The sequence below is a fragment of the Hemiscyllium ocellatum genome, chromosome 5 (genome assembly GCF_020745735.1).
Source record: "Hemiscyllium ocellatum isolate sHemOce1 chromosome 5, sHemOce1.pat.X.cur, whole genome shotgun sequence".
Lineage (NCBI taxonomy): Eukaryota > Metazoa > Chordata > Chondrichthyes > Orectolobiformes > Hemiscylliidae > Hemiscyllium > Hemiscyllium ocellatum.
The window spans coordinates 100,465,067-100,491,508 of record NC_083405.1 but is presented as its reverse complement, the minus strand read 5'-3'; the positions used below and the strand labels follow the sequence as shown (position 1 = coordinate 100,491,508).

The window sequence follows — 26,442 nt, the reverse complement described above, 5'->3', positions numbered from 1 at the left end:
ATCAAACAAACAGCACAAAATATGCACACTCCAAGTGCTGCAGGCAAGAGCGATGAAAAGATAGCTTAAGCATGTCAAGACTGCATCTGTTGGTGGAAGAGGATTGGGCCTCCAGAGACTGATCATATGTTGCAAAAGGAAATCGCATCATTATCCCAAAGGAGGTAACACCCACACAATCATATCAGTCTAAACCAGTCAAGGAACTGAGTCTGCTTTAAGCAAGTGTTTTACTGACTACAAATGGACAACGTGCAATTGGCAAGTGTGGTGGTTGCAATGAATACCAACCTGAGCCACATACATTACGTGCCATCTCAGACAGACCATGAAGACTAAAACTGCTTTAGTCTTGCAGGAAATTGTCACCTTCAGTGACTATTTTGACCACTGTGAGTTAGACCAGTTGACATTATAAGACCACAAGTGAAATAGTAAATGTCTGAAAGCTCAATTCAGTCATATGGCATTCCAGACATTTTGAGTGACACTGGCCCTTTGCTCGTGCTTGAGGAATTCAGCTGTTTTACAAATGATTGCAAAAGTTAACATAATGCAATTGTACACCATCATCATGGAATGGAGTGACTGCGTTAGCAGTGAAAATTCATCCAGGCAAATCCAGAAACTGAGCAAATCCAATTCAGTTTTTAGAGCAATGTTTCAATTGGGAATTTCACCTTCTGAGGGCATGGAAAGTTGTCAAGTTCAAAGACTAAGATTGTGCCAAATCCAAGCTACTCGTCCAAGAGCAAAAACCAGCTGAAGCCAGAAGTAGTAACAGTTGAGTAACAAAAACAAGGTGGAATGACAGCCAAATTTCCCTTCAATTAAAATGTTGAACATTGGAGAGCCAATGCAAGTGCCATTGTTGAACATTCTCAACTACAGACAGTCTACTTAACAGTTTAAGACAGTCACTTTGTATGTGGTTAATTTGCAAGACTAGATATATTGCTGTAATAAGGTAAAAACAATGATCTGCAGATGCTGGAAACCAGATTCTGGATCAGTGCATCCTGATGAAGGGCTTTTGCCTGAAACGTTGATTTCGCTGCTCGTTGGATGCTGCCTGAACTGCTGTGCTCTTCCAGCACCACTGATCCAGAATATTGCTGTAATAGTGTATATGTATAAAAAGACAAGCTGTTCCTTCATGGCAGGCAGTCGAGGAGCATGTGATTTCATGACAAACATAGCATACAGAATAGCCATGAGTTCCAGAGGGTGAACAACCGCTATAGATCATAGAACATAGAACATTACAGCACAGTACAGGCCCTTCGACCCTCGATGTTGCAACGTCCTGTCACACTAACCTGAAGCCCATCCCACATACACTATTCCATGTATGTCCATATGCTTGTCCAATGACGTCTTAAATGCATTTAAACTTGGTGAATCTACTACCGTTGCAGGCAAAGCATTCCATACCCTTACTACTAGCTGAGTAAAGAAACTACCTCTGACATCTGTCTTATACCTATCTCCCCTCACTTTAAAGTTGTGTCCTCTCTTGTTTGCCATTCCCATACTTGGAAAAAGACTCTCCCTGTCCACCCTATCTAACCCTCTGATTATCTTGTGTCTCTCTATTAAGTCACCTCTCAACCTTCTTCTTTCTAACGAGAACAGCCTCAAGGCCCTCAGTCTTTCCTCGTAAGACATTCCTTCCATACCAGGCAACATCCAGTAAATCTCTTCTGCACCCTTTCCAAAGCTTCCACATCCTCCTCATAATGCGGTGACCTGAACTGTACACAATACTCCAAGTGTGGCCACACTAGAGCTTTGTACAGCTGCAGCATAACCTCCTGGTTCCGGAACTCAATCCCTCCATTAATAAAGGCCAGAATACTGTCTTCAGGAATAGTGCCTGAGGACTGGAGGATAGCACATGTGGTTCCCTTGTTCAAAAAGGGTAGTCGAGACAACCCTGGTAATTATTGACCAGTGAGTCTCAACCCTGTCAATCTGGGTGGCAACTTTCAGGGATCTGTGCACATGGACACCGACATCTCTCTGCTCATCTGCACTCCCAAGAATCTTACCATTAGCCCAGTACTTTGCATTCCGATGACTCCGTCCAAAGTGTATCACTTCACACTTGTCCACATTAAACTCCATTTGCCATCTCTCAGCCCAGCTCTGCAACCTACTACATCTTTCATCACTATCCACAACTCCACCGACCTTAGTGTCGTCCGCAAATTTACTAACCCACACTTCTACGCCCTCATCCAGGTCATTTATAAAAATGACGAACAGCAGTGGACCCAACACCAACCCTTGCGGTACGCCACTAGTAACTGGATACCAAGATGAACATGTTCCATCAACTACAACCCTCTGTTTTCTTTCAGCAAGCCAATTACTGATCCAAACTGCTGTGTCTCCCACAATCCCATTCCTCCGCATTTTGTATAATAGCCTACTGTGGGGAATCTTATCGAGCTCATTCCTGAAGAAGGGCTCATGTCCGAAACATCGATTCTCCTGCTCTTGGATGCTGCCTGACCTGCGCTTTTCCAGCAACACATTTTCAGCTCGAACCTTATCGAACGCCTTGCTGAAATCCATCAACCAGTTTACTCTCCTCTACCTGTTTGGTCACTTTGTCAAAAAAGTCAATAAGATTCGTTAGGCACGACCTACCCTTCACAAAACCATGCTGACTGTCCCTGATCAGATTATTCTTTTCTAGCTGGTTATAAATCCTACCTTTTTATAACCTTTTCCAACACTTTTTAACCAACAACTGAAGTGAGACTCACTGGTCTGTAACTACCAGGGTTGTCTCTACTACCCTTTTTGAACAAGGGAACTACATATGCTATCCTCCAGTCCTCAGGTACTATTTCTGTACACAATGATGATTTGAAGATCAATGCCAAAGGCTCGGCAATCTCTTCCCTTACTTCCCAGAGGATCTTAGGATAGATCCCATCCGGACCCGGGGACTTGTCTATTTTCACACTCTGCAGTATTTCTAATACCTCTTCCTTTTGAACCTCAATCTCTTCTAGTCTAGATGCAAGTATCTCTATATCTTCCTCGCCAACATTTTCATTTTCTATAGTGAACACTGTCGAGAAATATTTATTCAGTGCTTCCCCTATCTCCTCTGACTCCACACACAACTTGCTACTATTATCCTTGACTAGCCTTAATTTAACACTCGTGATTCTTTTATTCCTGACATACCTATGGAAAGCCTTGGGGTTAACCCTGATCCTATACGCCAACAACTTCTCATGTCTCCTCCTGGCTCTTCGAAGTTCTCTCTTTAGGTCTTTCCTGACTTCCTTGTAACCCTCAAGCGCCCTAACTGAGTTTTTACATTTTGTCCTAACATAAACCGCCTCCTTCTTTTTGACCAGGGAATTCCACTTCCTAAGTAAATCATAGCTCACACGTTCTGTATCTTCCTCCCTGCCTGACAGGTACATACTTATCTAGGGGACACAGGACCTTTTCCTTGAATAAGCTCCACATTTTTAATGTGCTCATCCCCTGCAGTTTCCTTCCCCATTCTACCCTTCCTAAATCTTTCCTAATTGCATCGTAATTCCCCCCACCCCCCCAAGCTGTAACTCTTGCTCAGTAGAGTACACCTATCCCTTACCATCACTAAAGTAAACATGATGGAATTGTGATTGCTGCCTCCAAAGTGCTCACCTACTTCCAAATCTAACACCTGGCGGGGCTCATTATGCAGTACTAAATCTAAAGTGGCTTCGCCCCTTGTAGGCCTGTCTACATACTATGTCAGGAAGCCCTCCAGCACACACTGGACAAAAACTGACCCACCTATAGTACTCGTACTGTAATGATCCTAGACAGTATTTGGATAGTTGAAGTCCCCCATGACAACTACCCTGCGCCTCTCACTCCTATCGAGAATCATCTTTGCTATCCTTTCCTCTACATCTCTGGGACTATTCGGAGGCCTATAGAAAACTTCCAGCATGGTGACTTCTCCTTTCCTGTTTCTAACCTCAGCACATGCTACCTCAGTTAACAAGTCCCCAAACATCCTTTCTATAACTGTAATATTGTCCCTGATCGACAATGCCACACCTCCTCCTCTTTTACCATCTTCTCTGTTCTTACTGATACATCTGAATCCCGAAAGCTGCAACAGCCATTCCTGTCCCTGCTCTATCCATGTCTCCGTAATGGCCACAACATCGAAGTCACAGGTACCAACCCACGCTGCCAGTTCACCCACTGTATTTCGGATGCTCTGAGCTACACACACTTCAAACCAAGTTCTCGCATGCCAGTGTCAGATACTTGATTTTGGAACTCCTTACTCTCATCCTCTTCTGTACCTATCCTACAATTTTGATTCCCATCCCCCTGCTGTATTAGTTTAAATCCACCTTAATAGCTTTAGTGAATTTCCCACCCCCCCCCCGGTTTAGATGAAGACATACTGCTTGTAGAGGTCCCACCTACCCCAGAAAGAGCTCGAATTATCCAAAAACCCTCCCTCCTGCACCATCCCTGTAGCCACATATTCAACTCCTTTCTCTCCCTATTCCTCACTTCTCTAGCACGTGACAGGGGCAGCAAACCAAAGAAAACAGTCAGTAATAACCATTATCAAAGCAATTGTCGTTTCCATGATGAAAATGGAAAATGATAATTTCCAAGAGAAGTAACACAATGGGAACACACATGCAGGCCATGTGGAGACTTACATGACTCAGATCATGTACTCAATGGATGGGTGGGGGTTGACAGTGGAACTGTTTAGAGGTAACACATTTAGTAAATGATCAGTGTTTGTGTGATCATGTTTATTGGGTATCTTATGTACCTTGGTATATGTTGTAAACTTGACTTTATTTTTATATTTTAATATTGAGCTGCAAGTTCCTTAATTAAGACCATTAATGGTCAATTATCAGCTACTTGAGAATGTGAACTCACCACTGGTCTAATTATCTGCTCTCACAGCAAGAAAGAGAAATGGCTGGTTTGCTGACTGGGAAACCAGGGCAACCTGCCTGCTTGTTTTGGGGTATGATAACCTCCATTCCAAATCCTCACATCCCCATTCTCTTCCTCCCTGGGTTCATATCCCAGTGGGTCCCTTTACAACTTGAATCCAGAATCTACCAGTGTCTGTATGGTCCAGGTTCTGGTGAGTGGAGACTTCAAAATCCAGGACAGCAATTTGCTGAGATGCTCGGTTAGCACCTAGGCAGAATGGAGATCAGCATGGCAACCTTTCATGTTGGTGGGGGCATGCGGTTGGTTAACTTCCACGCCCTACCCCATAGCTAAGCTGAGTCAGAGATTGTGTTTTGAGAAATTTATTTATTGGTGTTGACCTTGTTCTTTTGGAACTGAAAAAGTACAATGAAACATGGTTGTTACAAAGGAAACTAGGAAATTAGTGTAATGATAGAATAAGATTACTCTTTCTTTTCAAATGCTGTTGAAGCAGCTAAACTGAAATGTTTGAAATTCACCATCCAGAGTATGTTGTGTGTCCTTCCACCCTCCGTGTTTCTTCTGAGTAGTGTTCAGCAGCATACCTGTCCATCGAGTAGCAAGAAAAACACTTGAGTTTCCTCCAATTAAAGGTACTTTGTCAAATGAAGCAAAATCTTCATGACCAACAAATTCTTTGTTGCATTTGTGGATCAGTTCAAAACATAAGATTGACATGCAAAACCATCTGGATTCTGCTCCGTAGGTTTATTTCGTGCAACATCCTTCATGATGACTTCAACGATCTTTCAAGTTTTGAAAAGGACACTTTCACGATGTGAACTGGGATTAAGTAAGGCTGTGTGACAGTCTCAAAATTATTTACAATCCACCTTTTGGTGGCTGTTCACTTCATCAAAGGCCAATTGTCCTCTTGCGTCTGACTTAAGCACCATTTGAATAGTGCTGGCAGTTTGTCGTATGGATCATGCAGAGTAAATGCTGTAAATCTTCATGCAAAAACAAGCTGAAACATTATTTCCTTCACTGGGACACAACCAGAAGACTCATTGCAGTGACTATCGCGCAGTGATGCATGTGAAGGCAGGAAAATTTGTTAACCCTCAGTCATCATTCTTCGAAAACTAAACTAAGCAGTAGTCCTGCATAACCTATAGTACATGGATGATGGCAGTGTTGTTGCCCAATTTTGTACAAGGCTTTCAGTCTAACCTTTATCTCTTCAGTTCTGCATGCAAGGAATGGAATCTGGCTTTGAATATTGCCAAAACAAAAAATGTATATCAATCTATACTTGGTCAACCAGTCATTTTATTTCTAAAGTGTTTTGAAGGAGAGATTGGAAAGTGTTCAAAATATTACACTGTTTGCATTTGTGGGGCACCAACCCCACTCGAAAAGCTGGGATAGACAGAGATCCAAAGTCTGATCAGCTGGGTCAGCTCAGCCTTCTCCAGATTATACCAGTGAGGTTTGTTGTCAAAACTCGAGACCTCCATGAGTCAACAGCAGTCCAAATTGCAGAGTGGTTGATGTCACAATAAGTAGGCTAGGCTAAAAGCAACCCATACCGTGACAGAACCAGGATATGTGAGTGTTGGAATCAAGCTCCAAAGTTATTGAACTTGATGTTGAGTCTTAGAGGCTGAAGCATACCTAAATAAAGATGAGATACTATTCCTCCAACATAACTGGGTCCACACTCTTTCATTCCCAATAGTTTCCCACATTCCACCACATATTCTCATGCAATTGTACAAGTATAATACCTGCCTGTTTAACTCCCCTCACTCCTTACCATCCAAGGCCCCAGACCTAGCTTCCAGGTATGGTAATGAGTTAGCTTCACTCAGTCAAGTCTACTGTATTTGCTGCTCGGTGTGGTCTCCTTCCACTGGGAGATCAAATGCAGACAGGATGATCGCTTTGCCGAACACCCGTGTTGTATCTGTGAAAAATGAACTCTAACTTCCATTTGCTTGATATTTAAAGCACATGACTGTGTTCCCATGCCAGTTTTCTGTTGCAGGCTTGCTGCAGTGCTCCAGCGAGCCTCAGTGCAAGCGCAATGGACAACATCTCATTTTCTGTTTGGGCGCTCTGCAGCTGCTGGAACTCAACATTGAGTTCAATAACTTGAGAGCCTGACTCCATCATTCCATGTTTTTAACTCCGTCCTCTTTTGTATAAAGTGGGTTGCTTTTCGCACAATTGATCGATTTTCACCCACTCTAAGGCCCATCATGTTACCTGGTTTACTTTCAGCACAAATGATCCATTCTCTGCTACCCTCAACTCTCATTATCACTTTGTACGCTACTCTTCTGTCCTGACCTGCCATCTATAACTGCCTTGTTTTATTTACCCCTTTCATACTTCACTTTATCTGTGCTCTGTCTCCATCTATCTGCACACCTCTTTATCTCGACCCTTGTTTGTGCCCCAACTTCATCTTCAGCAAAAATGCCAATTTTCCCAGCTGCTATCAATGATGGAGAGACACTGAGCTCGACTCTGCTTTATTCCCATGGCTGCTGCCAGATTGGCTGAGTTTTGCCAACAGTTTCAGTTTTGGTTTCGGATCTCCAGCAAGTGCAGTTCTTTGTTTTGTTTGACTTTCTGGAAACAGGTTATAACTTGTATTTTGAATAATGAATTGGTGTTACAGAAATAGCATTATATTTAAATAAATTTGTTTTTAAAGAATCGGGTACAGCTAAGAATTTAAAACGATAAAGACTTTGAAGGTAATAACAACAGGAGTAATGATTAATGATAATTGGGGTGAGATATGAACAACACAGCTGTTTATATGCCAGGTTCTGAAGGATAGCAGATGATGAGAAGAGATAAGTCTGTATGTGACAACTGTACGGTTGTGTCAAAGAAGCAGATGGGCAGAATTGAGTAACGGGTATGGAGATGACCTGAGATAAGTATTTCATTGGATAGAATAAATGCAAGTTGTTGCTGGCTGAGGGGTTTTAGATAATTAGGGCTTGTCATCGTAGCTTCTGCAGCTATGTGGTTTCCCCAGTTGAGCTGCTGACCACAAGTGACTACGAAGTTAAGTGTGAGGTGAGGATTCATAGCTGCAATGCTACTGAATGTCATCAGTAGCTGATTTGACATTTCTCATGTTGGCGATGGTTATTGTTTGTGTTATGAGATGTAAATTGCAATCTGGTGATCATTCCAAGTCTGGAAGTTGTTGAGGTTTTGATGCATGTAGACATGATCTGCCCAAGTATCCGAGGAATTTATAAGTCGAGCTGAAGTTGGCAATCATCGTACAAAAGTTCTACTTCTGACTTGATTGGGGGGTAGGGACTCATGTAATGTAGGTTGCTGTCCTGTGGAACCTAAGTGAGGTTCTGGTGTTGAGATGATTTGCCTTCGACACAACTGTCTTTCTTTTATGCCTCCTAAATTTAAGATTGAATTAATTTTTGGAGGCATTCATGTTTACTTGGATGCTTTTGTACTGGTAGTTTCTTTTGTTGAAGTTTCAATTGATTCAGGATAGCAGGGAATTGCATAATGGTTCCCCACCCCAGAACTGTTTCACAATACACATAGTCGTTGCAATTTAATAAGATTTAATTATTAGCCAACTGCAACATTGCAAATTTGTTTTCTGCTTTTGGGATCATGTGAAACCATTGGAGGTTTTCGTGCAGCATTTTTTCGATGATAGTAATCCAAGTTGGAGCTTTTCTTCGAGCTGTTCGGAATTTGCTATGGATTTGTCTGGTTTGCCCAAATGTTGATTCCTGTGTTAGTTAATTTATCAAAGTCAAATATTGAAATCATCTTTTACATTGTTTGTTTTTCCCAGGTTTTGTGTGTTTGTCCCTGTTTCAAGTACAGTTCAAATTCCATGTCTGGATTTCATGAAATTGGTCATGAAAATAAGAGGATAATAGCCATGTTTTTATTTTGTCATGAGATGAATGTTACAGTAAATCCAAAGTGCCTTTTAAGATGCCATGATGTGGAGGTGCCAGTGTTGGACTGGGATGGACAAGGTCAGAAGTTAAATGACACCAGGTTCAAGTTCAACAGGTTTTTTGAAATCACAAGCTTTCGAAGCACTGCTCTTTCAGGTGAAGTTCAAATAACCCTGATGGACGAGAACGTGGTGTTGTTTGATTTCTGACCTTTGAGAAGTCCTGAAATACTGATGTTTTTTCATAACCTGAGTCCCAACATGTTCCGTGGTTTTGTTTGCATATTGTTAACTATTAGCTAAAAATTAAAGCACTTTACATGTGCTGTGTAGTAACTCGGACTAAAACTTGCAAAATGTTGAGAAAAATCTTAACTGGAGAAAGTGAGGTCTGCAGATGCTGGAGATCAGAGCTGAAAATGTGTTGCTGGAAAAGTGCAGCAGGTCAGGCAGCATCCAAGGAACAGGAGAATCGACGTTTCGGGCATAAGCCCTTCTTTAGGAATCAAAAATCTTAACTGCCCAAAGTCAATTAACATAATTTTGGGTCGAGTTACTTGTGCAGAGCACAAAAGGAAAGTATTTGTGCAAGCTGGATGACCTGACCTGTCATGGCATTGCGTGGTTCATCAGATTGATATATAGTCTGTTCTGCTATAACATGGTAATTGCGTTCTCCTGTGACCACATGTTGGAGAATCGTGTAATGGAAATAACTGGGCCTATGGGAAAAAGAGGGCTGGGGCGAACCACCAAAAGTATCAGTAAAAGTCAAAACAAAAAAAGTAGTTAGCCTAACACAAATGATAACACAGTTGAAGTAAATGTTAAAATCATGTATTTTAATGCAATAATATGATAAGTTTAACATTTCAGGAAGTTTTGACTTTGCTGAAGTATGGTAATGTATTAAAACAGAGGCTGAAAGTCATAATCAACATCATCATTACTTTCAGATGCAGGGTTATGACGAAAGAAAATATTTAGTCCAGAAGTGGGTGGCTGTGGTTCATTGTCCTCAGACAGTTTCTGAGGGGTTGGCTTAAAAAAGACATCAAGTCTTTGCTGCTTTGCCATCTTTCTTCTTCAATGAAGGAGCTGTTCATAACGTACCAATTAAGACTTTATGCCATAAGCTGCTATCCTGCTACATTCTGGATTGTAGACATTACTTTGTAAGAGCTGCAACTGCTTCTCCACTTCTTTCAGGATAGAAGGCAAAAGAGAAATGGAAAGTTCTCATGATAATGCAGCCTGAACTATTCCATTTTTATCGAGCTTCACTTTTTTCCGCAGCAATGAGTCATTGTGCATCCGTCTCCACTTCTTTTTGATTGCTGGAAGCTGCTCTGATGGTTCAATGCCTTTAAAACCATGAAGAAAATCTGTTGAGAAGCTTATGCCAAACAGCATGCAAGCAGTCCTTTGGGACAGCCCAGGCTTGCACAATAATGTAAATTGCATTCTTAATGTTAAAGCTCTTCCAAACTTGAACACGGTCTTCATTAACCCCCACACCAGTAACTGCAATTAGCTTTCTGAATGTGTCCCTTAAATAATGAGATTTAAAAGCTGCCATTGCACCCTGGTCCATGAGTTGACTGAGAGAGGTTGTGTTCAGAGGCAGAAATAGCACTTTGATGTTTTCAGAAAGCTCACCAACGGTGGGAGGATGGCTTGGTGCATTGTCCAGAATGAGGACAATCTTGAAATCCTAAGTTTTTCTCCAGCAATAATTTAACAACCTCAAACATAACAGTAAGGTCTGAAAGAAATTGCCCAGTCATCCAACCTCTTTTGTTTGATCTGAAGTAAACATTGAGTGGACTTTAGGTACCTGGGGAGGGAATTGCATAATAGCCAACGGGTGTTTGCATTTTCAAAACTTTTGTTATTTGGGGAACAATCACGTTATAGCCAAATTGCGTTGATGTAATGTGCGCTATTGGAGAACTACCTGTAATACAATTATGTAAGTGCTAAAGAACGATGGCTCAATTGAAATATCAAGGTTTAAGACATCCAACCTTCTCCCAAAAAGAATTGCAACAGTAGGGGAGTTGAAACCCAAGTTCCCAGAAGCTAAATTCTTCTCTAAGTTAGATGCCAAACATGACTATTGGTCTGTACATGTAGCAGGAGATCTCAGAAATTTACTATTTTCAGAATACAATTTGCCAAATTTTGCTTGCAGAGAGTACATGTTTGGTGCATCTGTTCTATTACCCCTTGAAGAGAATGTGCATTGCCAATGGTTTTGCTATTACGCAGTGTTGATGACCGCTTCCAATCACATGGTTCAATGTGAGCAGACCTTTCCATCCTGTAGAGAGATGCAAAATTGTTTGGTGCTGTCTGTTTGCAGCGATGTACTCGAGATTGGCAGCCCGTCATGTGAAGTTCTGACCTACTGAGCTACATGCCGCAGCAAGTATCAAATACTTAACAGATTACAAATAAAACACAAGCTGCAGTAACATGATTGTCACTTGATTGCTAAAATACACCCTTCCTGTAGAGTATAATCATATCAAGTAAGTGTATAGTTTCAAATGTAACAGTACCTGGGCTTGCAATATTAAACTGGAAAATATATAATTCAGACCTTTTATCTCCATGTCCGAAAAACAAAGATCTTTTCAAACGCTGACTGAAACAGATGTGTGGGCACACTAAGTTCGGACCCTTTGATGGGGTGAAATGTCACTTTTAGACCCATTCGGGTCCAGCGAAGCTGGGATAATTATTTACGAATAACTGTGCACCTAACGTGATCGATAATTGTTAGCTGCAGCTGTCACAAGAGATAATAACTATTCTGAATTATTTAACTGTTTCATTGAAGAAAGGTGACAGATTTCAAACATGGCGGGCAGAACGCTACAGATCCTGGATATTCATGCAGTTCAAAGTCTCGTTTTTTTCTTTAGTCAAGCAATCTGTCACATATTCTGTACTCTGCATTTCTCCCATGTGGTATTTAAAAATTCATTCCGTTCACAAACTTCAGGAATTTGAACTGACAGTGTGGCCTTGATTTTAATCTTATTTGCCAAGTTAGAACAAGTGTTTAAAACTCTGCAGGAATTTGGAGACAAGAAAGGACTGCAGATGCTGGAAGTTGAAGTAAATCCACGTGAGGCTCGGAGAAGCGCAGCAGGTCAGGCAGCATCCGAGGAGCAGCCTTGATGAAGGGTTTCGGCCCAAAATGTTGACTTTGCTGCTCTTCGGATGCTGCCTGATTCGCTGTGCTTCTTCACCCTCATATCTATTGACATTAAAACTCTGCAAATCTATTGACTGCCTTGTATCCCAAAACCAAAAATATCCTTTATCCAAAAATGTCGGTCCCCAGGTTTTCAGATAAAAGATACCAACCTGTACACATTATGACTTTGAGGAGAAAGTGAGGTCTGGAGATCAGAGCTGAAAATGTGTTGCTGGAAAAGCGCAGCAGGTCAGGCAGCATCCAAGGAACAGGAGATTCGACGTTTTGGGCATTCCTGAAGAAGGGCTTATGCCCAAAACGTTGTATCTCCTATTCCTTGGATGCTGCCTGACCTGCTGCACTTTTCCAGCAACACATTTTCAGCACATTATGACTTTGGTCTTTTACGGAAGCGTCAAATGCTTTCCTTCGTGCTACCTTGTTTTTTAGGGAATTTAATAATACTGATATTTATCTATATGTTTTTAGGTAACAAAAACATGGAGTGCTGAAGTAACTGAGCAAGTCTGGCAGAACCTGTGGACAAAAAAACCTTTATTTTGAGTCCAGTAACTTTTCAGTCACTTTTTATTTTTGTCAGATCTGCAGTAATTTATTTTTTGTTTTCAAGTACAAGGGCAACTGGCTCCCCCAGAAGGATGAGTGCACCTTCAGTGAGAAGTATTCTCAACAATTCATCCAGGGGGACATTGATGCCCAGCAATTCAGACTTAAGTGGTAAATTAGTGTCGACTTGAGGCCCTCAACCTGCCATTCACTCTGTTTATTATTGAGATATTCACTGAAGTATAGGTTTTGACCTCCACTTTTTCCTGACAACCTCTGGTGAGCAGAACCACTACTGCTGCCATGGCCTGTGAAGCTTGCCGGTTAGCTGTGAACAAACTGATAGCTCCAATTCTAGTGAGCTTTGTCAGCAATGGGAATGGCAGGTTAGTCGATGACTAATACAAGGGTCCCCACACTTATTCCAGGAAAAGGAATATTGCAGCTATAGATCTGTCTTTAATCTTGATCATCTTCATTCTGAGAGAGGATTAGCAATAAAACAAATCTCAAATCTCTGATTAGAACTTTTGTTTGGTGCATACATAGAATCCTGTATATACAACAACCTCTGAAGCAATCTTGGGTTTCTGCAGATTGTCTGCTCTAATCTATATTAAATGTTTGTATGGCTCCTGGTATGATATTTCATTTGCCTACTCACAGTCAGTTTGTTTTACGAAGGACATTTGGTTTATCCCCATGCCACGGTTGAACATGTGCCAAGAATTGTAGTTTGCTGGCCATCTCTCCTCATATTTTGGCTGAATCCGGGTTGCACTGATAACTTTAATTCTATAATTACTGATATTAAATAACTGCGCTATGTCGACGAAAGATCCGGACCTGAACCATCGACTTTCCTGCTCCTCTGATGTTGCTTGACCTAGTGTGCTTTTTCCAGCTCCACATTTGATCACCTCTGACATTCCAGCATCTGCAGTACTCTTGATGTCCAAATATTAAATAACTACCATGTCTTCAAATTCAAACAATCCATATTCAATATATTGGTTTGTGTTCTCTTGCTAATTACTGCTGAACTGTCATGTTTTCCAACTTTATTTTTGTAGTTATTTTTGATTAATGTGCATTATTTCATTTTTCTCTGCCCTGAGAGAAAGCAGGTCATTAAATCTTTTCTCTTCATTGTGGAATTGAGTAACCAGTTCAGTCTCGTAAATAGTTATTGATGGTATATTGCCATCTTCCATTGCTTTTGACATTGATGTTAATCTGTCTAATTTTTTGCTTCATTTGAAATTGCAGAACCCCTAATTTCTTTCACACTCATGCATGATATTTTCCTCATGAGTTTTGTTAGGATTGTGTACTTGGCCAAAAGTATAATTATACTGTTCACAAAGCTTTATGTGGTGCTTATACTGTGCTTCAGACCATAGTTAACTAATCAGTACTGGGTCACAATTGTCCACATTTGTAGTCATTCTCCAAAAACCTTGAACTTCAGTTAGTTGCTTCTTTGTTCATTATATATGCTTGTTTGCGTCAGGGCTCCAAAGTGGTGATCACGTGCAGATTCTGTTGTTTAACATCCTTATATAATCCTGGATGTAGCTTTAGCAGGGGCAACTTATTTTTCAGTGCTCCGGTGCTGTGTTTGGCAGGCTCTTCAATACTCTCCATTTAGACCAGAGTTGATTCCCTGATAATGATACAGTGAAAGATGTGCCAAGTCTCGAGTTGACATTGTGGAATTGTGCAGCTGCTGAGGGCTCTCAACACCTCATGGATGCCCAGTTTTTCCATGTGTCTTTCTGACATAATGGAAAAGTACAGTATTACTTTGCAAATGTATACTGACTGCACTCATCTCCTTCAGTGTTGCTTAACTTATTCTTTGCTGACTTTAGTACTGGATGAGCAGAAATTTCCACCTGTTGAATATTGGGAAGGCTGAAGCTGTTTTTGATTAGCACTCCCAACTGGGTTCTGTAACTATTTCATCCCTTTCCTTAATGGCAGTTTGAGACTAAATCAGTTTGTTTGCAATCATGGAGTTATACTTGGTCTTAAAATGAGCATCTGACTGTATGGTAACATTATCAGTATGACTGTCTGCCTATTTCCAGTTATGATTCAGTGCCTAACCTTGTCCTGTTTCAGCTCATCAACAGTAATCCTTTTTCAAATTATCTCTAAACTTTAGTCCAATGTGATCCTTCAATTTATTTTTGTTTAAAGTGGACATCCGACAAAGCTCGCTGCTCATGTCTTAACTCACCGTGAATCTGTACCTCCCAGAGAGTCAGGGTTTTACAGTATGGAAACAGACCCTTTGGTCCAACTCATTTATGTGGACCAGATATCCTAAATTAATCTAGCCCCATTTACCAGCATTTGGCCCATATCCTTCTAAACCTTTCCAATTCATGTATCCACCCAGTTGCCTTTTAAAGGCTGCAATTGTATCAGCCACCATCACTTCCTCTTTCACCTCATTACATACATGCACCACCCTCTACTTGGAAAAGTTGCCCCTCAGGTCCCTTTTAAATCTTTCCCCTCTAACCTTAAGCCTATGCTCTATAGTTTTGGACTGCCCCACCCTGGGGTAAAAAGACCTTTGTCTATTTACCCCATCCATGCCCCTCATGATTTCATAAACCCTTATAAAGTCACCCCTCAGCCTCCACTCAAAAGAAAATAGCGCCAGCCTATTCAATGTCACCCTGGAGCTCAAACCCTCCAATCTGGCAACTTCCTTGTAATTATTTTCTGCTTCCTTTCAAGTTTAACTAGATATTTTCTATTGCAAGGAGACCAGAATTGAATGTAATATTCCAAAAGTGGCCGAATCAACATCCTGTCCAGCCCCACTTATCCTATCCTATCCTATCCCCTCACTTTACTGGCTGACCTACCTTGCCCCTGATTTGAGCAACAGTTGAATTTGAGAATTGTTCTCTCTCTTGTGGAGTGTTGCACCTTCCCACCACTCCTTCTGTCTCTGTAGTTACTGTAGGGCTACAACCTTCCCAGATAATTTTGCTTTCTCACTCTGACCTGTTGAGCAATCCTAACGTGAACAGTGTCGGCATTGATGTCCCTGCCTTTAATTGCTTTGGCCTTAAGCTTTAGATTGCCTTCTGTACAGCTGTCCAGTTCTTGACATTAGTTTCCTCTTTTAAGATGTCTTCTAAAAGCTATCACTTTCTTATCATACAGAATAGACCATTGCCCTTTGTGGTTTAGAAGAATGTGAGGTGACATTAGTCTATCTAACTCTTCTCTCAAGCCTTTGGCTGACAAATCCAAAGCTCAAGGGTCTTTGTATGAGGTGAAGGAGTTAGCCACTGAGGTCAGTGATGAAAAGTCTGCCTTCTTCAAGTGACACCTGAGGTGCAAGTACTAGGTACAATTCTTGTATACAGCAGAGGAATAAAAGTAGTTGCATTACTTCAAGATTTGAAGAATAAGTTTAAAGATAGGACAACATGGAAGGGTTGATATTGAGGAAGGTAGGAAATTTTGAATAGACATTACAGTGCAGCAGCTGAGCACAGGGCCTCTGCACACAGTCTGACCGTTTGCGCCAGACCCCAGTCCGGTCTCTGCTCCAAGACCTAGACCACTCCATAACCAGTACTCAGCTGCTCCAAGATAATTGATTGGGCTGCTTTCCACGTGTCAGTCTCTGCCTGGGATTTGCTGCCTGTGTGATGTTGCGGTGTTATGGGGCTTGAAGCCTGCTCGCTGGTCTGGGCACTTGCTGCCAGTGCTTGCTGTTGTGCCAGTCTTTGCCTTTGGTGCTGAGGAGATAGAAGAAGAAAAAGAGGAAGAAGAAAGAAAAGAACAGCTGGAGCAGAGCATCCTAATCTGCTGCCATTTTGGATCAAACTTTCGGTTATACAAACTCTGTTGCTCATACTTGTAGTTGCATCAAGAACCTGTTCATTCATCATTTTGTTGCTCACTGATCTCTATTGGCTCCATCTTGAATAAAGCCTCAACTTTTAAGTTCTCTTCCTTCATGGCAAATCCCTTCATGGTCTAAATGGTGATGTCATCGCACTACTAATCCACAATCCTAGTAAGGTGTTCTGGATCATGACTTTGCATCAGTGCAGATGGGGAAATTTGAATTTCGTTTAAAAAAAAGCCGATAAATGATCATTTAGCCATTTTTAATTATTTTGAAAAGCCATTTGTTTCATTCATGTTGTTTTGGGGAGGAAATTTGCCATCCTTCCCTAGTCTGACTCACTTATGACTCTTGTGTTTGAGACTTAACTGTACTCTGCCTAGTGTGCTAGCAATGCCACTATCACATGAATGGATAAAAGTAAAATATGATTTCTCTCTGCACAATCCTCTGAGCTGTCTGTGTTTGTCCAGTTCTGGATCCTTGAACAACTCAGCGCTTTATGACAAATAAAAGCAGAAATTGCTGGAAAAGTTCAGCAGATCTGGCAGCATCTGTGGAGACTAAGTAGAGGTAATGTTTTGGGTCCGCTAATCTGTCCTCAGAATCAAATGACCAGAAATGTTAACTCTGATATTGATTTCTCTCTACAGATGCTGCCAGACCTGCTAAACTTTTCAAGTAATTTCTGTTTTTGGTTCCGAATTCTCACCATCTGCAGTTATTTCAGTTTTCACAGCTTTAATGTCCCATCATTGGTGGATCTGTCTTCAACAATAGAAGTTGAGGAACTCCTTGAATTCTAAACTTTGGCAATGAGCCTAGCGTGGAAAAATGGGACGATTGTAGTTATTAGGGTATTTTTTGGCGGTCTGGACTTGATGAGTTTGAAGGGCTTCTGTTCTGTATGATTGTATGAACTCTGAAGTGAATGCTTCATTGCTATCTGTTAATAAATTAAATGGAGCAGTGGGCTTGGACTTTCTGATCATGAAGCATAGTTGAACGTTGATTAAATTTTTTTTAGCATCTGTTTTTCTGAGCTTTAGATCCACACTTTGCTATATGTTTGCCACCTCATGAATCAGTTTAAGATTGCCTCATCAGTTTAAGAGTGCTAATAATGTGTAGAATAGCTTTAAGGGCATTGCAGACAGCTGTTTCTTATCTCAGAACTGTTTCAAGCATTCCCCGAAAACCAGTCAGTCTTTTCTACACCAGTCCTTCAGTCATGTGTAGCCTAGGGTTCAGGGTAATCCAAGATGGAGGATGGGAAAAAGTTGTGGCTGTAAGAGCTGCTCCTTTTTTGTTTTTGAGGTATTTTCGGTGTTGGAGGTGATTCAATGTGTGGATGAATTGACTAGAGAAGGTGCAAACTTCGACCTACTCTTGGGAAATAAGACCGGGTAGGACAGTGGGGGGGCACTTTGGGGCCAACACCATAATTCTGTTCGTTCTCAGATAATCGTGGAAAGGCAAAGGCCGGATCTAAAATTTGAAGTCTTCAATTGGAGGAAGGTAATTTTGACTGTATTAGGAAAGAACTTTCAAAAGCTGGCTGGGGGGAATTGTTTGCAGATAAAGGGAGGACTGGAAAATGGAAAGTCTTCAAAAATGAGATAATGAGAGTCTGGAGACAATATATTCCTGTTAGGGTGAAAGGAAAGACTGGTAGGCATAGGGAGTGCTGGATGAAGAAAGAAATTTTGCTTTTAGTTAAGCAAAAGAAGGATGCATATGTCAGGCACAGACAGGAGAGATTGAGTGAATCCTTACAGTATAAAGGCAATAGGAGTATACTTAAGAGGGAAATCAGGAGGGCAAAAAGGGGATATGAGATAGCTTTGGCAAATTGAATTAAGGTGAATCCAAAGATATTTTATAAATACATTAAGGACAGAAGGGTGACTTAGGGAGAGAATAGGGTCCCTCAAAGATAAGCAAGGCAGCCTATGTATGGAGCCTCAGGAGACGGGGGAGATACTAAATGAGTTTTTGCATCAGTGTTTGTTGTGGAGAAGGACTTAGAAGATATATAATGTGGGGATATAGTTGGTGACATTTGAAAAATGTCCATATTACAGACGAGGTGCTGGATGTCTAGAAATGCATAAAAATGAATACATTCCCAGGACTTGACCAGGATACCCTCGAACACTGGGTAGCTTGATAAGTGATTGCTGGGTCTCTTGCTGAGATATTTCTATCATTGATAGTCTCAGGTGAGGTGCTGGAAGACCGGAGGTTGGCAAACATGCCACCATTTAAGAAAGGTGGTAAGGAAAAGTTAGACAAGTATAGACCAGTGAGCCTGACATTGATGGTTGGCAGGTTCTTAGAGGGAATCCTGAGGGACAGGATTGACATGTATTTGGAAAGGTAAGGATTGATTAGCGATTGTCAACATGGCTTTGTACGTAGGAAATCATGTCTCACAAATTTGAGATTTTTAGAAGAAGCAACAAAGAGGATTGACGAGGGTGGAGTGGTAGACATGATCTATACGGACTTCAGTAAGGCTTTCAACATGGTTACTCATGGAAGTCTGGTTAGCAAAGTTAGATCTCATGGAATAAGGGAGAACTAGTTATTTGGATACAGAACTGGCTTGAAGATAGAAGACAGGGAGGTGGTGGAGGGTTGCTTTTCAGACTGGAGGCCTGTGACCAGTGGGGTGCCACAAGGATTAGTGCTGGGTCCACTGCTTTTTGTCATTTACAGGAATGATTTGGATGTGAGCACAAGTGTTATAGTTAGTAAGTTTGCAGATGACACCAAAATTAGAGGTGTAGTGGACAGCAAAGAATGTTACTTCAGAGTACAACAGCATCTTGATCAGATGGGCCAATGGACTGAGAAGTGGCAGTTGGAGTTTAACTTAGATAAATGTGAGGTGCTGTATTTTGGGAAAGCAAATCTTAGCAGGACTTATACTCTCAATGGTAAGGTCCGAGGGAGTGTTGCTGAATAAAGAGACGTTGGATTGCAGGTTCATAATTCCTTGAAAGTGGAGTCGCAGGTAGATAGAAGAGTGAAGGCGGCATTTTGTATGCTTTCCTTTATTGGTCAGAGCATTGAGTACAGTAGTTGGGAGATCGTGTTGTGGCTGTACAGGACATTGGTTAGACCACTTTTGGAATATCGCGTGCAATTCTGGACTCCTCCTTATTGGAAAGATGTTGTGAAACTTGAAAGGGTTCAGAAAAGATTAACAAGGATGTTGCCAGGGTTGGAGGATTTGAGCTGTAGGGAGAGGTTGAATAGGCTAGGTCTGTTTTCTCTGGAGCATCAGAGGCTGAGGGGTGACCTTATATTGGTTTATAAAATCATCAGGGGCATGGATAGGATAAATAGACAAGTCTTTTCCCTGGGATGGAGGAGTCCAGAGGGTGAGGGGGGAAAGATATAAAAGGGACCTAAAGGGGCAACATATTCATGCCGAGAGTGGCGTGTGTCTGGAATGAGCTGCCAGAGGAAGTGGTGAAGGCTAGTACAATTATAGTATTTAAACAGCATCTGGCTGGGTATATGAATAGGAAGGGTTAAGTGGGATATGGACCAAGTGGTGACAAATGTGACTAGATTAGGTTAGGATATGTGGTTGGCATGAACGAGTTGGACCAAAGAGTCCGTTTCTGTGCTGTACATCTCTATGACTCTGACGATGTTTATTCTCCTAAACTGGCTACGTGAATATATTTTGCAAGTTTCATGCACCACAATCCAAAGATCAAGAATGACTGGATCTTGCTATGATATGGTGTCAACAGGACATCCTACCTCTTAATGGTCTTAGATTTATCAATGAGTATTTTTAATTGCGTAATTATGAATAAACTTAAGTCAGCTATGAAATATGAGTTGGCTGACGAATCCGACACTGATGCTTGTTGTATGGCATCCTTAAGGTCCACTCAGCTCCTAATCTCCATTGTAATCTCGGTTTAAAGATTGACAGGAGAGTGAAATTCCCAAGGTGACATGAAAGTGACTGTCTTTGACATCAAGCTGAAAATTTCACCAAGTATGGTATCATGGAGCACTGGCAAAATTAGCGTCAGTAGGAACCTAGCAAAAAGAACTCTCTGGTTGGAGTTATACCAGACACACAAGAAGATGGTTGTGATTGTTGGAGGTTGACTATCTCTGCAGGAGTTCCTCAAAGTAGTGTATTAGATCCAACAATCTTCAGCTTCATCCAAGATCTTCCCTCTGTCATAGGGTCAGAAGTCAGGATGTTCACTCATGATAGTACTAAGGTCAGCATCATTTGTGACGACTCAGATATTGCTATCCAATTGCTAGTTATGGACAATCTCCAGTTTGGGATGAAAAATAGCTTTTATATTTACACCTCAAATTCCAGGCAATGATCATATTCAGTGAGAGCAAATCTGACAATTGTCCATGGCAAAAACAAGAAGGCTCATTTGTACCTGAATGGCTGGCTGTAAATTGGTGGAGAAATTGAGGAGTGCAAATACTGATTGATTGGAGTCGAGAGTGGGGTGCTGGAAAAGGACAGCAGGTCAGGCAGTATTTGAGAAGCAGGAGAATCCACGTTGTGGGCAAGAGGTCCTGATGGAGGGCTATTGCCCACTGTGTCTATTCTCCTGTTCCATGGATGCTGCCTGACCTGCTGTGCTTTTCCAGTGCCCCACTCTTGACTCTGAATTGGAAGAGGAGATTTGCTCTCACTGAATATGATCATTGCCTGGAATTTGAGGTGTAAATATAAAAGCTATTTTTCATCCCAAACTGGAGATTGTCCATAACTAGCAATTGGATAGCAATATCTGAGTCGTCACAAATGATGCTGACCTTAGTACTATCATGAGTGAACATCCTGACTTCTGACCCTATGACAGAGGGAAGATCTTGGATGAAGCTGAAGATTGTTGGATCTAATACACTACTTTGAGGAACTCCTGCAGAGATAGTCAACCTCCAACAATCACAACCATCTTCTTGTGTGTCTGGTATAACTCCAACCAGAGTTCTTTTTGCTAATCTGTATGTCCTTGTGCACCAATCGTCGAAGGTAAGCATGCAGGTGGTAAAGAAGGCAAATGGTACGTTGGCCTTCATTGCAAGAGGTTTAGAGTACAGGAGCAAGAATGGGTTGTTGCTGTTATACAGGGCCTTGGTGAGGCTGCACCTAGAATATTGTGTGCAGCTCTGGTCTCCTTTCCTGAGGAAGGATGCTCTCGCTCTCAAGGGAGTGCAGCAAAGGTTTACCAGGCTGATTTGTGGGGATGGCAGGACTGGTGTCCGAGCAGAAATTGACGAGCTTAGGATTGTTTTTATTGGAGCTCAAATCAATGAGAGGGGAAATCTCAGATTTATAAAGTTCTAACAGGACGAGACTGGGAACATCCTCCCTGCATCTGCCCCATGTTGGGTGCATTCAGAACCAGAGGTCAGAGTCTGAGGATTCGGGGTATGGGGATGAGGAGACATTTCTTCACGCAAAGAGTGGTGAGCCTGTGGAATTTATTACTACAGGAAGTAATTAATGCCAAGACACTGAATGGCCTCTTTTATGTTTCTATGTCCTTTTAATATGATATGGTATTACCATTGTTGAATCCCCACTATCAACATCCTGGGCATTAGCACTGACCATAAAGTGAAGTGAACTGAACTGACTGTATACAGGCGTTACGGACAACACTGTAGTTGCGTTCCTGCACGATGCCATGTCATAGAAGATCGTGCAATAGAAATAACAGGGCTTCTGGGAAAAACAGGGTTCGGGCAAACCACCAAAAATACAGTAAAAATTGAATTAAAAATAATCATTACCCTGACATAACTGATAGCACAGTCTAAGTAAATTTTGACCTGTTGTACGGTACAGTATAGTGCAATTTATCCAAATCTTCAATTGATTACTCTCGATTGGTATCAATACCTGCTGGCTGCACTAAATTTTAACCAATCTTCTGATCCCATTCACTGGTAACACTGCACAAGTCAGATTCCAGAATGCAACCTGCCTTGATAGCGAAAGCAATTAAGATTCACCCCTTGATCTGTCAGTTTTGTCAAGTTTTTCGGAGATGATGCTTGGGAACGTCTATCGCCTTACTTTACAAAACCTGCCCTGATTTATTACCCTTTGGTGCCCCTCTCTCACATTCTTGCACTACCATGCCAGCTGCTTTTCCCAAAAACAATTAATCATTTTCTGGCTATCCCAGAATTGACCAACATCCATGGTGCAGCACCATCTTTAAAAAGGTATCGTGCACCCAGACATGAGCTGTCAGTCCGGAGCTGCCCTGCGTGGTATCTGATATTGGTCCTGGATGTGGCAGACAGTGGAAAATTGGTGCCTGTCTTGGGGGCAGGGACATGGAGATGCTGCTAATGGGGATGGGGTGATGCAGAGGCAGGATGACCTTTTCTCCCAGGCCAACAGAGGATGAGTTTCTTCTGGAACCACCCCAAGCTGGACCAGGGTTACTACCCAGGCCAGTGCAGTCTCCACCATCTGAATGAATGCCCTGAACATGAATGACCTTTTCCACTCTCAGTGATAGGGCCACCATCTTCTCATTGATACCTCACACTCACTATATTTCTGCTACAGAACCCAACATTTCCTGCAACATCTTCCCCATACACTCTTATCCTTGCTAACATCTGACCCAGACTAACCCTGAATTTCTTCTGCACAGCTTACACACCTCCTCAGGACATCTTCACGCATGCACTAAAAGGAACAATATGCCACCCACCTTTCTCTCCCTTACCCAGTATGTGCAGAGTTTCCTGACTCTGACCAGCCTGAGTAGCAGACTAACCACGTCCAAACCCTATACTGGCATTTTTTGCAGTTGATTACCATCATGATAAATCACTGAAGCAGATTCACATGAGTGCAGATATTCTTTAACATCTAAACATATTTTTTAAACGAAGAGAGAAAAAAGCTTTTGTGACAAACAACAAAACCAAGTTTCAAACTGCTCCTCAACATTCCTTTTACTGTCAATGCCAGTGAAATTTTCACTCTTATCTCTTTAAGTTTTTAAATTAGCAGATTGCTTCAGATGCTTGTACTCACACTGTAGAGACATGCTCATAATGCATTTCCAAGCCTACTAACTCAAACATTTCAAAATACCATTCACTGAGCTCTTAATGAGAGAGCGCACAAACCAACTGATCGTGTGATGCCGAGACCTAGTGTTGGGGTGGAAAATCGCATAACGGCAAATGGGAGTTCGCTTTATGAAAAAAAGTTGGCAGTTCACAAATTGCGTTACACATAAATCACATTTAATAAACGTGCGTTATTGGAGGACTACTTGTAAATAATGTGCTTACAAGAGTACGTCAGAGGCTAGGATTCCTGTTGTAAGTAACTCACCTGCTGATTCCTAATGCTTGTTCCATCTACAAGGCACAAGTCAGCAATGCGATGGAAAGCTCCCTCCTTCCGTGTTTGGGTTGAACTCTTGCATCACTGAAGAAGCTTGATGTTATTTCAAACAAAGTAACCCCTTGATTGGCACAATATGCATGGATGTTGAGGAATCGCAGAACAACTCTTTACTAAATGTGTACGAGAGTGCTGCTTCCTCTGGTGGATCTGTCATGCTGTGAGGACAGGGCATAACCAAAGTTGGAGATGGTGATGTCATGGACACTGTGTAAGGAATGTTTGGGTCTGCAACAGCTGGATTAATTTTGCCTCACCTCAACTTGGATTTGATGCAGCAGATTTTTTAGGGTTATTGGTGATCTTCGGAGTTGTTATTTCTTGTACCTAGGTTGATCCCAGATCATGTGCCCAGTTTCACTCATTTTTTCAGGCTCTGGCAGGTTACAACTGAATACGACTGAGAGGCTTGCTCAGTCTCTTCAGAGGTCAGTTAAGAGTCAATCACATGATTTTGTCTGGAGTCACATGGAGGCCGGAGCAGGTGACAGTGGCAGCTTTTCTTGTTTGGGATAAAGGTGGAGCAGGTCATTTTTAAAAAAAAACTGCAATCAGTGACTTTATAGTTGCCATTTGGCTAGCTTTGATTCCCAGATTTACTTTTGAATTCAGATGTCAGCATTTGCCATGGGGGTTTTATAACCCATGTCTCCAAAGCTTTACCCTGGTTTCTGGATTTCCTCCAGGAACATTATCATGATGCTAGCACCTCCTCCCTTCATTTGCCACAGACTGCATTCAAATGGCAAAGGTAGCTGATGACGAAAGTTTCTTTGTTATTGATGGACAATATTCTTGTTTTTGAGTATAACAAACACTGACATTTCCATTAGTTTATTCAGCTGACAATGAAAATTAAGATTGGCAGGAGAGAGAGAGCATCAGAATTTTGTCTTTTTCATAATGATTGCTCTGTAGTTAATGTTCTTCAATGTCGAGCAGCTGTTGAGCCAACTACTGTGTAGTTTATCTTGAGTATTTATTTTTGGCTTCTTTTGCAATGGATGATAGCATGAGAGCTGAGCATACCTGAAGGTCCCAGAACAATGATCCTTACGGTCAGTTCCATCTGTTAAACTATCAGTTTGCTGCTGACTTTCATTGTGACATTTGTGTGCATGCACAAGGGCAGTGTGGGGCATCCTGGTGCAAACTAGGAAAAGCAGCCAGCAATGAAGGGTAAATTTCTTCATGAAGACACACAGGCTACCATCTGCAATGGGAAAAAATGAATTGCTGGGCTTCATAGATATTGAGAGAACATTCATACTGGAATGACATCTTTTTTTTGACAATTGCATTAATATAAGTATGTAATTTCGTAATTATTCTGCATGAAGTGCTGAATTGAGCATGTGAAAAGATAAACTGGATAAGACCTGGTCTGACTTGCTTGAAAATAATGTTGTCTTGATCTATCCACCCCAGTCACATTCTTTCTGGAGGGTGGAAAAGTCTGAGACAGATATAAGGCACACTGAGTAAAACTTAACATGCTACCTAAATGAGTTCGGCAAACATGGAGGGGACTGCAATAGTTCATTCTGCCACCTGGAGCTTCAAGTGCTGTCTTTTTAGGAACTTAATGTCCTTTTGAAATGTGCATATAATTCATCATCACGACAGGATTCAGGAATCTGTTCCAGAGAGAGGGTAAAAAGAAATGAAGGAGCAAGTTTTATTGTGTATGTTGAATAAATGATGACGATCAATGTACTTTAATTTTGGGAAATGAAGATAAAGTTAGTGCATAAGTATTATCAGCAGGTAAACATTTTGCAAGCATTTAGAAATACATGAGTAAATCCAGCAGAGCTGACGTGGATTTGTTTAAGGTAAGTTGCTGGCATGTTTGACAATTTGAATAATTTAAGTGAATTGATAGATTACAGGGATTATATATTTCATCTAGAGGCTGCAAGATGTCAAAGCTTGCCTGGAAACATCAGACTTATAGCTTGTCAAGCCAGTTCTGTTGGTCAATGTGGTCATTGCTGATCTTGGACATCAATTTCACTTTCCGCTCACTCGCCATATACCGTGATTCTCTGACAGACCAAAAATCTGTCTATCTCCGTCTTAAATAATGCAAATATATCCATGTCCTCCAAGATAGAGAATTCCAAATATTCTCTTTGGCATCACCTCTCAGACTTATGATCTCCATCAACAAAAAGGAAAAGTGCCCCAAATGCATGGTATACAACATCACCATGAGACAAGATGTCCTGACTATGTCCTTTGATTATGACTGCATCAGAGTCATAAAGCTCCATACATTTATTGAAGTTTGGGAGTATCATCTTCAGGTTGTTGGCAGCAGTTCAAGAAAATGGCCCAAGAAGGGCAAGTAGCATGGATGATAAATGATGGTATTGCCAACAACGCTCACAGAACATGGACAGAGAAGACTGATG

The 26,442-nt window shown here is 41.5% G+C and overlaps 1 protein-coding gene across 4 annotated transcripts in view; it reads left to right on the top strand.

The window, feature by feature from the left end:
* Positions 1-26,442, top strand: part of mpp7a (MAGUK p55 scaffold protein 7a) — a 419,376-nt gene that overhangs the window by 48,206 nt on the left and 344,728 nt on the right. The window lies entirely within an intron of this gene.